At 45.7% G+C, this 13125-nt stretch overlaps 1 protein-coding gene across 1 annotated transcript in view; it reads right to left on the bottom strand.

Moving 5' to 3' along the window:
- Nucleotides 1-8109, bottom strand: part of ACAN (aggrecan) — a 46564-nt gene extending 38455 nt beyond the window's left edge. The window contains exon 1 of the mRNA XM_032700619.1: nucleotides 8087-8109. The gene's annotated coding sequence lies outside the window, so the exon portion shown is untranslated. The remainder of the gene's footprint in view (nucleotides 1-8086) is intronic.
- Between the last annotated feature and the right edge of the window lie 5016 nt (nucleotides 8110-13125).

Raw genomic sequence — 13125 nt, 5'->3', positions numbered from 1 at the left:
CCCAAGATCTCATATTAAAACCTAGTCTAGACTGGTAACTGTTTGCAAGTCCCAAAAAGACACCAGAGAGAGCCCTCAAGAGGATGTTTAGACCACCACAAGCTTGTACAGAGAACTCTGCCTTCAGACAGGAGAAGAACTAATTCCTTAAGACAATATAGCAAAGAAAACACTGTAAGGCTTTTATACACAGTGTGAGAACTGCATCTAATCATGCATAACATTTGGGCACTGTCAGGGAGCAGTCTCCAGATTGTGAAGTTTCCATACATGCAACTGGAGAGCCATCACAGCATTAGTGGACATTGATCCACAATTTAAATAAACCACACGACAGGAGTAATGTTCAGGAAAACTAGTTGGCAGCTGTATGTTCAAAACAAAAATATTGTCTAACATTTAGGATGAGCATTCCTGCAAACATGGTTGAATGAGTCATACTTAAAATCAATTATTTTTGATGGAAGTATATCAGGAAGGTAAGGGTCTATGGTGATATTTGTTCTGACCCTCAAAGCTTGGTCCATGCAGACCCCAGGCTTGTCTAGCCAATATCTGGGGCCTCTTGAGTCCCCTGTGGGCATTAGGGATGTTCAAAAGCCATGTTGGACATCTCCCCTTAGGCTGTGAGCTCTGTGCTTGCTCTGTGCACAACTCAGTGCAATCTCCTTCCCACCATAAGGATGTCACAAGTATTTTGGAGAGCAAGAGAAATCAGCCCCACTAATCATTAACAAAGTTAGCAGATGGCTTCTAAACAGAGCTTTCAAAGATTTTGAGTACAAGTTTTGACACAGTAGCAAAGGATACTCACTTGTGCTCTCTTGTGAGATGCTATGAGATTTCTGGGAATGTCAAAATATTTTAGTAAAACTCCAATGGCCTGCCAAATTTTGCACAGCATTTCAAAATTTAAAGATGCAAATGGATGAGCAAGACACCTAATGGAATTTGCAGAACTTCTTCTCTCTGTCTTTGGAGACTATGCTGCAAAACAGGCTTTCAGTCCCTAAAGCAGCCTCTGGAAAAGGACTAATTTTATAAGGGAGATTAATCCAATCAGCTGAGTGCCTAATGACCCTCATACCCCATGAGTTTAGAAACATTATTGTTTAATTATACCCAACAGTACAGAAGAGAAAGACATCTCTGGTGGTTGAGATACCACATACAGATCCACAGAAAAGCAGTCAGCTGCATTTATGGTTGCAGAACAGAGAGCAATCAGTTGTAGAATAGCAGAAATTGGAAATTAACTGTGTTAGGGTTGAAGAGAAGGTGCCAATCAGTGTATTTATCTTCACTTTCACTAATACACATAATGGAGGCATGAGTAAAACTTCAGCATTACTTTGAGACTGCAGTGTGAGAAAGTGCTTTCCATTTCAAGCACAAAAATCCCCAAGCTTCTTGTCTTTGGAGCTAGACTATGTTTCTGAAGCTATCAAAACACCCTTTCTCCATCAATATGTGAACAGGTGAGCTGCCATGGAGGATACAGGGGGAGCAGAGGACCTTAGCACCTAGGAAAGAAAAGGCTAAGCATAATATTCATAAAGTACATGGGTTTATGTGGGTTTGATATGCATATTCAAGTAAGAGGCCAGTAGCATTGTCTAAAAATGACCAAAACAGGAGCAGAAGTGGTGTGTCCTGTGTGGATTTAAAAGCTGGAAAAGGGGCAGCATGATATCCAGCAGAGACCAGCTCACCTGAGAATTTATCTGATTTCTCAGGAAGGCTTTGTAGCCCACACTGAACTTGGTGCTGTATTGCTCAGAGGGATGATGGTGCCTGGGTGATCCAATTCAGAGATGTGTTGTGTGTACTAGTGAGAGCTGGATGCACAGCACTGAAGATAAACTGAAATGAAGATCTGGGTTGACTCTGAGATTCTTCATGCCTGTAACCCACATGCCTATCTGGATACAGCAAAAGAATGGCCAGAATGGCCCCAAATACTGAAAGGTACAAAGGAAGGTGCATATTCCCATTGCTGTGCTAATACTGGAATGATTTTGCACATGAAAAGGGTACAGCATTGCACAAAGGTTCAGGGGTGTGCTGGGGCTGGTCTGAAGCATTTCAAAATGCTGGACAGATTCAGAGCTTAACAACAAGAGCAACGAAGACCCTCCTGTCCTCTGCTAAACATAACATTATTGGTGGTGCTGAATAATTGCATATCTCCTATAACAGGCAGGAAACCATACAGTAGGACTAGTAGGTGATCTCTGCTGTAAGTTAGATCAAGGGGTTGTTTCTTTTAGGAGGCAAACTGCAGGGAATCTGGGAATTATGGAGGGTCAAGGATTTTACCCTATCTCTGGAAAAGTAGCCCATGATCTTGAAGGACAGCAGGAAGGGTCATGATCCTATGGGGTTGCTGGTTAAGAAATGGGGTTTTCCTGCTAACACACAGTGATGGTTGCAGGATAGCATTAGCTCTGTGGCCATTGACCACCCTGGTTTTGAGAGAAGGCCCAAATAACAGTGGTGAAGGGCTGAGCTGGGAGCCCAGTGTCCCTCTCTGCACAGCCCTGCTGTGTCACCTAGCACTGGTGTAGTAGGCAGTGTTAGCAGAGTAAGAACCCTGCACCCTGAGGGGATCACCAACATATCAATTACTATAAGGCAGTAGGGTATTATTTATACAATAAATGCTATATAAAACAGCAGAGTAATATTTAGAGGGCAAATACTATGGAGAGGAAAGCTGCAATTTCTTCTGCAGCAGCAGGATGTTCTGTGCACTCCAAAGTGCTGGGCAGGATGAGGGTGACACTTACATGCCAACTATTGTATGAGGACGGGGTATTATTTAAACCCCAGATACAATGGTAGAGAAAGAGTATTATTTACTTACCAGTCTGAATGCAATAGCAGCAGTGGTAGTAACTGCACAGTATAATTTACAACAGAGGAAAAGACATCATTTGCAGACTGGTTATTACAGAATGGGAGCGTATTTGTTGTGGTACAGCACCGAAGCATTACTTTGAAGCCGAGCGCTATAGAGGTACTGGGTTATTATTTATACACCAAACACCACAGAAACTATTTTTCTGGGGCTAAGTAATAGTGACAGTTAATAATTTATATGAAATCCATCCTGTAATTTCCAATATGTAACCTACATGATTATTTCAACCTTGAATCTGTGGTACAGATGATGTAATGTTAATTACACTGAGATCTATAGCTGTTCTACCACAGGACTGCTAAGCCAGAGTAATCTTCTGAAGTGAGTAGATTTGTGCCAGCAAAACTACTGAATCTGTCCCTGCCCTGTGCAAAGCCTGCAGTGCCTGGGGATTTCCAGGGGTGTTTATCCCTGACCCCATACAGGACCCCAGCAGGAGCAGCAGGTTTTGCCGTGGATTACAGGTTATTCAATCACCAGCACGGAGTCTGCTCTCCCAGCATAGGTGTGAATGAGGATGGGAGCTCCAGCTGGAAGGGATCAGCAATGTTTTTATCTGTTTATCATCTGCTGGCCTTTGCATTTTCTTCACACACCTTTCTCATCCAGTCTGTGATCTAACCTCAGGCAGAAGATGTTTCTTCATTATTTCCCATTAGTTTCCCCTATGGATTTTTTTTCCCCTGTCAAATTATTCCTATTTAAATTTCTTAAGTCAAATCTGTATGTCCTGCAGCCATCACAGATGATTTCTTTTGTCTTTCAGTGGTTGTCTACGTCATTAATTAAAAGAATAATAGAGTGTCCGAGTGCTCTGCCCAGTGTTAACTGAGGGCATTGAAGAAGCCAAAGGCACACGGAAACTGCCAGACCAGATGAAACCAATGATGTGTTTAGACCAGTATCCTGTCTTGGACAAGACCTATATTAGCAGCTTCAGAGCAAAGTTCTCATCATTGAAAAATAGGGAATAAATGGCTGAGGAGGAAGTTTCTTTTTAACACAAGGCATTTAGTGGTCATCTTCTGCCTTGAAGCATGAGTATTTACATTCCATATTCTCCTGCTTCTCCCACTAATGCACACTAAGTTTATTTGGCATGGCTTAATAGACAATTTTACTCTTCTCAGGCCTAACACATGAGCACCACCCTGCCAGAAGAAATTTCCTTTCCTGATCATTTCATCCCCGTGATGTGACATGTTTGCTCTAGCAGAAACCCTTTTGTCTCATGTTGCCTGATGTGGCCTCTGTCGAAGCCAGTACCTTTCCTCCAGGATCTGCCCTACCCATCGCTGAGCACAGAGGAAAGCTGGGTTCAGCTCCTCCACACTAAGGTGTGTCAGAAGATCCCTGGCTCCTAGGCAGTTCCCTGATGACATGGTGGCAACCAGGACTATCCTCATGTTTGAGATTCATGTGGTGCCTCACTAATCTCATAGCAAGCACATCTACCACGTCAAACCACCCAGACCTGCCTCTCCTGGGACATCAAATCAACCAAGTTTTTCACAGAAGTCACCGCTCCTGTCCATCATAAGCCTACACACAATCAGGACACAGTGACAACCTGGGAGCAACTGAGCAATGAGGTAGGACTACTCCCCTGAATTAATTATGGGTGTTGCCCAAAGTTCTCCCTACTTCAGCTGAATCAGGTGCCCCCTGGCTTGCAGTGGAATAAATAGAAGAGCCATGTGTTGCCATGCCTTGGTTGACATAAAGAGCAACTACAAAGGTGAAACCCCAGAAGATTATACTTATCAGAGGTCTCCCATTCCCCTGATTTCATCTCTTGGTCCCTTCTCTCAGCAGAGCTCTTTCTGTGGCCTCCACTCTCTCCTCCCCTCCAGCTCCCCAGTTTTCCCCTGGGTTTCAACAAGGTTTCCCCCTCAGCCAGCCTCAGGGACGGCCAGAGCCATGGAAAATGGCTCCTAGGCTACTTCCGTGAAGCTTATACAGCAGGAATGGGGTCCTGGTGGCTTCTGGACCTTGCCTTATGACCAACATGCTTGAGTCATATCACCTCCCTCATCCTCACTTGCTCACAGCAGTGGTGACACGGCTCTAGCTGCCTCTGTCAAGGGGCTGAAGCCATCGGGAGCATGAGATCACTGAAGCCGATTGCACAGTGGCTGGGCTTGTAAAGCAGGGGAAGGAAATTAGACCAAGGCAGTGTGTGGGGCTGCTACTTAACACCTCAAAAGCTAAAACACATAGAGAGTCTTGGGGTACCCAAGTTGAATGATTCTGGTCTTTCTCATCCTTCCCCCACCCTTCTGCTCTCTGGTCTGTACGGAGCAATCACTGGGGAGGAGGAATATCATACAAGGGAGACATGGAAATTTTTCTAAAAAAGGAAAGTCCGATGAAAAGCACATGGAGGAAAAAAATCTCGGTGTGAAGCATCTCAAAAAAGGCAGCGCGGGTAGCGCGACAAAACCCCCTGCCTATTCATCAGGCCAACAAAAAGCTTCTTTAGATTTATACTGTGAGCCCATTGAGAGGGAGGGGAGGGAGGCAGCGCTCACACACCGCCCTTGTGCACACAGCAGAGCCCGCAGTCCTGCCCCGCGCACACAGGCTGGGCTGTTCTGCCCGCTCACAAGGAAGCTCTGAGTTTTTAAAAGTAAACTGTAAGGTTTCCGTTGTTGCACTCGGCTCAAGTATTTTTATTTTTTTTTTATTTTTTTTTTAATTTTTTTTTTTTTAAATATAACAGCTCCCTCTCTTTGCTGTCCCTCTCTCTCTCTCTCTCCTTCACTCTCTAAACAGCCCCGGCTGCTCTGGGCTGCTCGGCAGCCGTCGCGCGCTGGCTCCCTATGTGGTCCAGACCCGCTATGAACACGGCTTTTGTTGCTGCTGCTGGGAAGCTGCCTGAGAGCGGCACACACAGCCCGGCTTGTTCCACACGTGGAGGCTGCAGCGGGTTTGGGCAAGGGGGGAAAGAGGAGGAGGAGGAGGAGGACAGCTTGGGTTAGGTTGTCTTGTGGTAGTGCAGCCATCCCACCACTGGCAAGGGAAAGGGGGAAGCAAGGAGACGGAGGCGGGTGCTGGTGGAAAAGATGCCTCAGGCAGCTAAGAAAGGTCCCGTTGATTTTTAAAATGAGACCAGTTGGCCCTCCACCAGCCCCCACGTTCCCGCTGGATGTAAGTCAGCATGGGAAGGCAATGAAGTCACTCAGTCTGTGCAACTTACGTTTGCAGAGGATCTGCCCCAGAGAGGAAAGAGGAGAGAAAAGACCAATAATGGAGTGGATTTTGGAGTTCCAGGGTTCCTAATCATTATGCACATCTCTGAGTGATAGCAGAGCACTGAACAGCAATCTGGGTTCTTTTTCGTTTACAGATTCATTCATTCGTTTCTATCTTTTAAGTGATATCATCTATTCTCTTCTCCTCTAAAAACCCCTTAATGTTCTTCACTAATTGGGGAGTATTTTATGTTGATGAGCTGCTGTTTGCTGATTTTTGTTTAATATCTAGTTTCCCTTAATAAGTTTTTCCCTGCATCTCTTTCACACCCTCAATTTCCTATCTTGTCGTCTGTCTTTGCCCATCCATCCTCCAGCCCTTGTGCTGCTGTTAAACCCTGCTACTGTACACAGAGGTGATTATAGGAAACATTAAACAGCAGTTCAAGTGGAACAGATGGAGCTTCTCCCCAAAGACTGCTCAGGCTGCAGAAAGAGCTCAGCCTCTGCCCCATCCAGTCATGGTGGGAGGTGATGCCTCCCCTTCCTGCACTCTGACAGCAACTCAAAACATCTCAGAAAGGGGCGACATCTCCCCTTTGACCTGTCAGGCAGAAACAGTCTCTTGAAGCCAGCAGGAAAATATAACGTCAAACAACCAAAGCAAAGAAAGAAAGAGTTCAACTTCCAAAAGTGCCTTTGCAGAATCTGAAAACCCACCAAACCTGGTCCCCAAACCACTGGCCCCTCTGCCCAGCCAACATCCTTTACCGGGAGCTTATAGCTGAAAGCCAAAGCAGTGAGGAATGCTGAGAAATTCCTCTCTCCCAGCTACTTCGTTGTGGGATGTTTCCCCCTTTCCACATCTGGCAAAGCTATTTTAGACAGCAAGGAAAGCTTTTCAAACTGACATTTTTTGGCTAAACCACTCAAAAGGGAAAGGTTAAAACATACACTTTCTGCTGTGTGCAGAGGGATACTGAACGCAAGGTTTAAATGAAAAGTCTTGAAAAGAAGTAAATTAATCAGAAGAAAGAAATTTCTGACAGAGATTCTGAAAAATAAAGTTGTTTTTGCTTTGTCTGTTTCTGGAGAAGAGCTCAGCTCCCTGAAAACTACTGCTAAAAATATGCTTCATCTGCAAATGGATTCGGGAAGCAGGCAGGTACTGAGGAATGCCTGGAGCAATTCACTGGAAATAACCCAGGGGACTCTGCCAGCCGCTGATCCCTGACATCTTCATGCAAGGAGAGCATTGTAAAACCCTTCGGCATCCTGGATCTTTTCATTCTCTTCCCGAACTTGTCAGCCCCTACAGAGCTTCACACCCCTCCAGCTCAGGGGTCGCCCTTTGCCTGCCCCGTGGCAGAGCAATGACACCGATCAAAGCTGCGACCACGAGAAACCCCAGCACTGGTCAGGATGCTCTCAACAAATCAGTGTGCCGGCAGCTTCCATCCCCAGAGCTCAGGAGCAGGATCAGACACATCCCCCGAGCCCCAGTGGCAGCTGAAATCCATCACAAAGAAACACCGATGGGTTGGAGGGTCTGTTTGGGAGGGAGAACAGGGATAACCTGTCTCTGCTCTCCTGCCTCGTGGTTTTGGCTATGGGACCACTTAAGCCATCTTTGCTTTCCCTCCCTTCCCCAAGCCAACCAGCAAACTTGACACACAGCTGTTGCCTCTGGCTGTAGTTTGTTCCCTGTAAGGGGTGGGATGCTGGTGAGGACCATCACGCCAGGGCACACTCCAGGCACAGGCTCCTCTCTCACAGCAGCGCTGCTTGCAAGAGGGAAACTGTGAAGAAGCTCAGGCTCAATTGTTTTCCAACTTTTTTCACATTTCTCTGCTAGTTGCTCACCAGGGAAACGACCAATCCCCTGACTGAGAGCCTGCTTCTCTAGAGCACTTAGGAAAGTTAAGGAAAAGACACCAAAGAGAGCAGGGAGGAAAGTACGATACGTTACCTTTAACAGTTCAGTGCAGTGCTTCCAAAATCTAAGTCCCATACACCTGGCAGAGAAATGAGGTCTTTTTTGGTGTTCAAGAAGGAAAGAGCTTGCCACTTCTTGCTGTTCCTGTATGTCTTCTTCACAATCTCCGGATGAGCTTTCCTGCCTTTTTTTTTTTTTCTTCCCCGGTTCCCCAGAAGAAATCAAAATTCCCTGTGTGGTATTTCAGGTCCTTTCAGGCAGTGGCAGCAGCAGCAGGCTTGAAGAGTAAGTACTGTGTGTGAATGGCAAAAAAGAGAGAGAGGGTTTCAGACCACATTAGCTGCCACTGGCTGCAAAAGAGACCATCAAACTCCTGTCAGCCTCCTTAGATACCTCTTGAAGAGCTGGCAAACTAAGTGTATTGGATCCTCCTCTGGATTTTAGAGTAAAGGTAGGCAGGCATCCAGGGGGCAGGGGGAAATAGGAGGGCTTATGGACAGAAAAGGAAGCCCAGCCTCTTGGAAAGAAGGAAAAAAAAAAAACCCCATACACCCAACCCAGAAAAGAAAAGAAAGGGGAAAAAAAAGCATTACCAAAAAAATACTGTAAATGGAGAAAGCTGAATGGGGAGTGGGGGATTAAATTTAGCCCTCTGGTTTGGAAGCAAACTGGCTGGGGCACCACAAGTGGTTGAGAGAGAAGAAATAGTTTGTGTAATAAAAAGAGAACGTGTTTTTTTTTCAAACTAAAATAAGATGAAGCTAATTAAGGAACCTGAGCAAAGTATTTGTGTCTGCAATGCAGTTAATATCACTGCAGTCTGAGCAAAAATGAGCAGATGTACTGGGAAGCCCCAAACCAGCAGCAAACAGAACAGTTTAGGGAACTCCTGCATGGCTCACTGGCTGCTGAGGGAGGGAGGCAGGTGATGGAGGGAGGGAAGGGATGTTCAGCATTATGCAAAGGGAAGCACCTGGAACATCAGTAACTGATAAGTGATATAAAGGCAGAGAAAGGAGGCATTTGAGAGTGAATTTGCCTGAAGGCTGTTTGTGTTGAACTGGGGAGAAATGAAGTCTGTACGCACCTGGTAATGGTGCACCCTGAAACAACCACCTCAAAACTCTGAGGAGGATCCCATAACTGAATCCTTGGTAGTTCTGGTGCTGTGAGAAAGTGCTGAAGGGACTGTAATGTGGTTTTTTTATTTTTTTTTCTGTCGGGGATGCTGATACCTTTGAGAGGGACAAAAAGCTCTGCTCAGGGAGGAGGGAATGGGTCTGTTGCTGCAGATCTACAGCTTGGCTTGTGAAGGGGCCAGATGATAGCTGGGAGCAGATGGGAAACTGCTGAGATGTTCACAATTCAGAAAATTTCTTTTGTTTGAAAAACCTGTTGTACCTCAGCAGTGAAACCTGAGCATGGACAGAGACACAGGGTTTGAAGTTCCTCAGGCTTGCATGAAGAAACATGCTGGTACTGTTCTCTTCTAACATGGAAGAGATCACTACCAGCCTAAAGAAAAGGTAAAGTCTGAAATTGAGCAAAGGGAGGTTCTCCTGTGCCCTTCTTGAATCCAAGCCACATGGCTGCCCTCAGCATCTCTCCTTCCATTTCTCTTTTAATGTACTTCCCTCTCTTTTCCTAATACCCTCCTTTGCTTTCTGGTTTATGATATAATAGTTTCTCGTCTCTCCATAAGTTATTTGATCCCATGCCTTACTTCAAAGCTTGCTTCCTTGACTGTCTCACTTTTTGACCTGAGATTCATAACCCCCAGCCATGCATCCATCACCCTGACAGGTAATGCTGCCAGATCACAGAGCATGGAGACTCCCTTCTTCCCACAAGTACCTTATTCCATCTTAGAGATTCAATACAAATTTTTGTTGTGAATCTGCCCCTTGGATTATATCCCCCTTCCTTTTTTTTTTTTTTTTTTTTTAATAGCAAAGCAGCAATAGATATTAACTTCAAAACTTGCCAGGTGCCCATATGCTAAAAGTCAAAAGGGCAGTGGGAAAGCTTCACACCCATTGGAAAGAACAGTGCCTTTGCAGCACCATCTGAAACTCTGAGACTTTATTTCGTCATAGAACGGTTTGGGTTGGAAGGGACCTTAAAGGGCATATAGTTCCAATCCCACTGCCATGGGCAGGGACACCTTCCACTAGACCAGGTTGCTCAAAGTCCCATCCAATCTGGCCTTGAACACTTCTAGGGATGGGGCATCCACAGGTGCTCTGGGGAACCTTTGTCAGTGCCTCACCACCCTTGCAGTGAAGAGTTTCTTATATCTAATCTAAATCTACCCTCCTTCAGTTTAAAGCCACCCCCCCTTGTCCTATCACTTCAAGCCCTTGTCCAAAGTCCCTTCTCAGCTCTCTTGGAGCCCTTTCAGGTACTAAAAGGGGCTCTAAGGTCTCCCTGGAGCCTTCTCTTCTCCAGGTTGAGCAACCCTAACTCTCTCAGCCTGTCTCCATAGCAGAGGTGCTCCAGCCCTCTTACCATCTTCCTGGCCTCCTCTGGACTTGCTCCAACAGATCCATGTCTTTCTTTATGCCATGGACCAAGGAGTTGGATACAACAGTGCAGGTGGAGTCTCACCAGAGTGGAGTAGAGGTGCTGGTCAAGCTACTTTTGATGCAGCCCAGGACACAGTTGGCTTTCTGGGCTGCAAGTGCACATCTCTGGGTCATACTTATCATACTTATCCACCAACATCCCCAAGTCCTGCTCTTCAGGGAGAGCAGAGCTCCCAGTCTGTTCTCTGCCCAGCCTGTACTTGTGCTTGCTTCCTCCACCTCACATGCCTTTCAGTCTGTAAGAGCGCTGTCTGTCCATATCAAATCTAACTCTCTATCCACTGAGATAAAGTGGGGGGCTTCCCACCTCCTCAAAGGACATTGGATCCACCCTAGAGCTGCCACTAGCTCCAGATGCTGACTGGGCTAAGACAGACAAGGCAGCACTGCAGCATCACATGCCTCCCCTCCTCACTAGCTGGGGTGTCTCTGCACTGGGCAGCACAGTGTAGCTATAGCAATGAGAGGAGACAGGCAAAACACACTTCAGATGGGGGATGACAACTCATGCTCTAGGCAGGACTCGGTATTTCCAGCTGGTTATAAAAAGCACATAGACAGGAGCTATAAAATGTGACCTGGCTGATTTTGTTCAGACTCACATACGTGAGACACTCTGAAACATCTCAAGCCTGACCACAGCCCTTTCTCCCTGTAACATAAAGATCTTTTGGGAAATGTACATGTTTAGTTGTTTTGCTGTGGAATAACTGTGAGTCCTGTGTACCCTCTACTGCTGCTGTGGTTTGGCAAAGAAAACCTCATCCAAACCTTTGGTGAGCTTAAGCCAAGGAACAGAGAAAATTCCACTTTGGAGCTGACCAGCTAGGAAAATGTGATGCTTCACACAAAGTGGTTTCTTAGCAGCTTCAGGAAAGGGGCAGAAACTGCTCGGTACCTGCTGGCTGTCCCAGTTTTTTGTCTGCATCAGGAACGATTGGAAAAACAGCTAAATACGTTCAGAGAAATTGTGATTCATAAACTGCTCTTGTGTTTGTTTGTTCTTTAAGCTGAGGAGAGGCCAGGTCAAAAACAGTCACATAGATGGCTTTTGTTTTTTGTTTAAAGTGGGAAAGCAGCAGTTCATGGCTCTTTGAAATACAGGTAACACATTGCAAAAGTGCTTTCAGTTAAGTAAGATTTTTACATGTCATTATAAAGGTCAAGGGAGGCTTATGTCTATTCCCAGTGAAGTTCAGCCTTCAGGGAGCACAAATATTTGAACAGAGAACAAACCCTGTGGCCAAGGAAAAGTGGATAATAGCTCTGCTGTGAAAACTATTGAATATCCAGAATATGTATGGTGGAAGAACTCACTGAATGAAAATGGGCAGAAAAGGAAAAAAACACCAGACAGAAGAAGGTTGTGTCAATTAAGGTGAGAGTTACAGTTTTCCAAAAGCAATGAAAGGTGGGCTTGGGTAGCTTTCCAGCCAGGAGAGAGAGAAAGAAATAGAACAAATAGTATACAACAAAGAATAAACCTTTCAAACTGCTTTTAAAAATTGTTCTAATCAAACCACTTACTGTTGTGAACTACTGCTCCTTCCCTGCAACAACCAGTGCAGTCATCTTACAGTCCTCAGCTCAAATCCTTGTCTTACTCTCAGGGTGAAAAGAAGCATTTTGTGTCCCTAAATCACACAATTTCTGTGATTACTGTGTCCTATTAAAAGCTAATTAGGCATTTAAAAGAAACCAGTGGGAACATGAGAAGAGGGTATGGGATCCCAGCTGCTCTGTGCACAGGTGATTGAGTGAGGTGATGCACAAATTCAGTCCATGAATCGTGTTCAGGAAAATGTGCTGAAGATCTAGAGGCAATCCAGGGTATTTGTCCAAAAAGTATTGCTCCTGCCTTTATAGTCAGTTATCTGATGTTGCAACAGATGCTTCCTGATCAGCTGTCACAGGTTCCTTTAGTGATCAGTATTTGAGTTCCCACTGCCCTGCGGTGCTGCCGAAGCCCTGGCACTGGAACTGAGGCTCACAGAGGCAGGGCAACGTGCTCAAGGCTATGGGCGAAGCCAGTGTCACAGCCAGAACATCTCCATTCTCAGCCCTATTCCCTCTTTTAAAGCCAGCAAAGGCTGCAGCAGTTCAAGAGTGTTGGCTACATTGCTAAACTGTTTTGCTGGAGCAGTGATGGGTAGTGATGCTCTGCAAGGCTGAGGCTGCTACCTCAGAATGTCAGCATTGACCCTTATGTTTGAGTCCTGCACTTCTCCAAGCCAAGATCCCCTGATGGGAAACTCATGGTGTAATGTAGAAATGTCCGTGTCATAGCTCATGTCACTGGATCTCTGAGCAGGGTGGTTGTATGGCCTTACTTTGGAGTCCCACTGGAGGGATGGAAAGAGATAGTGATGAAATCCCTCTAGCTAAAAATTATGAGGGGTCTAAAACCTGCCATCACAGGCTTTGCCTACTAAGATGTTATCCTGAGAGCATCGGAGGGGGCTGAAAAGAAATGAGTCAACGTCTGGG

This window comes from Chiroxiphia lanceolata, chromosome 12 (assembly GCF_009829145.1).
Source record: "Chiroxiphia lanceolata isolate bChiLan1 chromosome 12, bChiLan1.pri, whole genome shotgun sequence".
Classification (NCBI taxonomy): Eukaryota; Metazoa; Chordata; class Aves; order Passeriformes; family Pipridae; genus Chiroxiphia; species Chiroxiphia lanceolata.
This window is presented reverse-complemented; position numbering and strand designations above follow the sequence as displayed.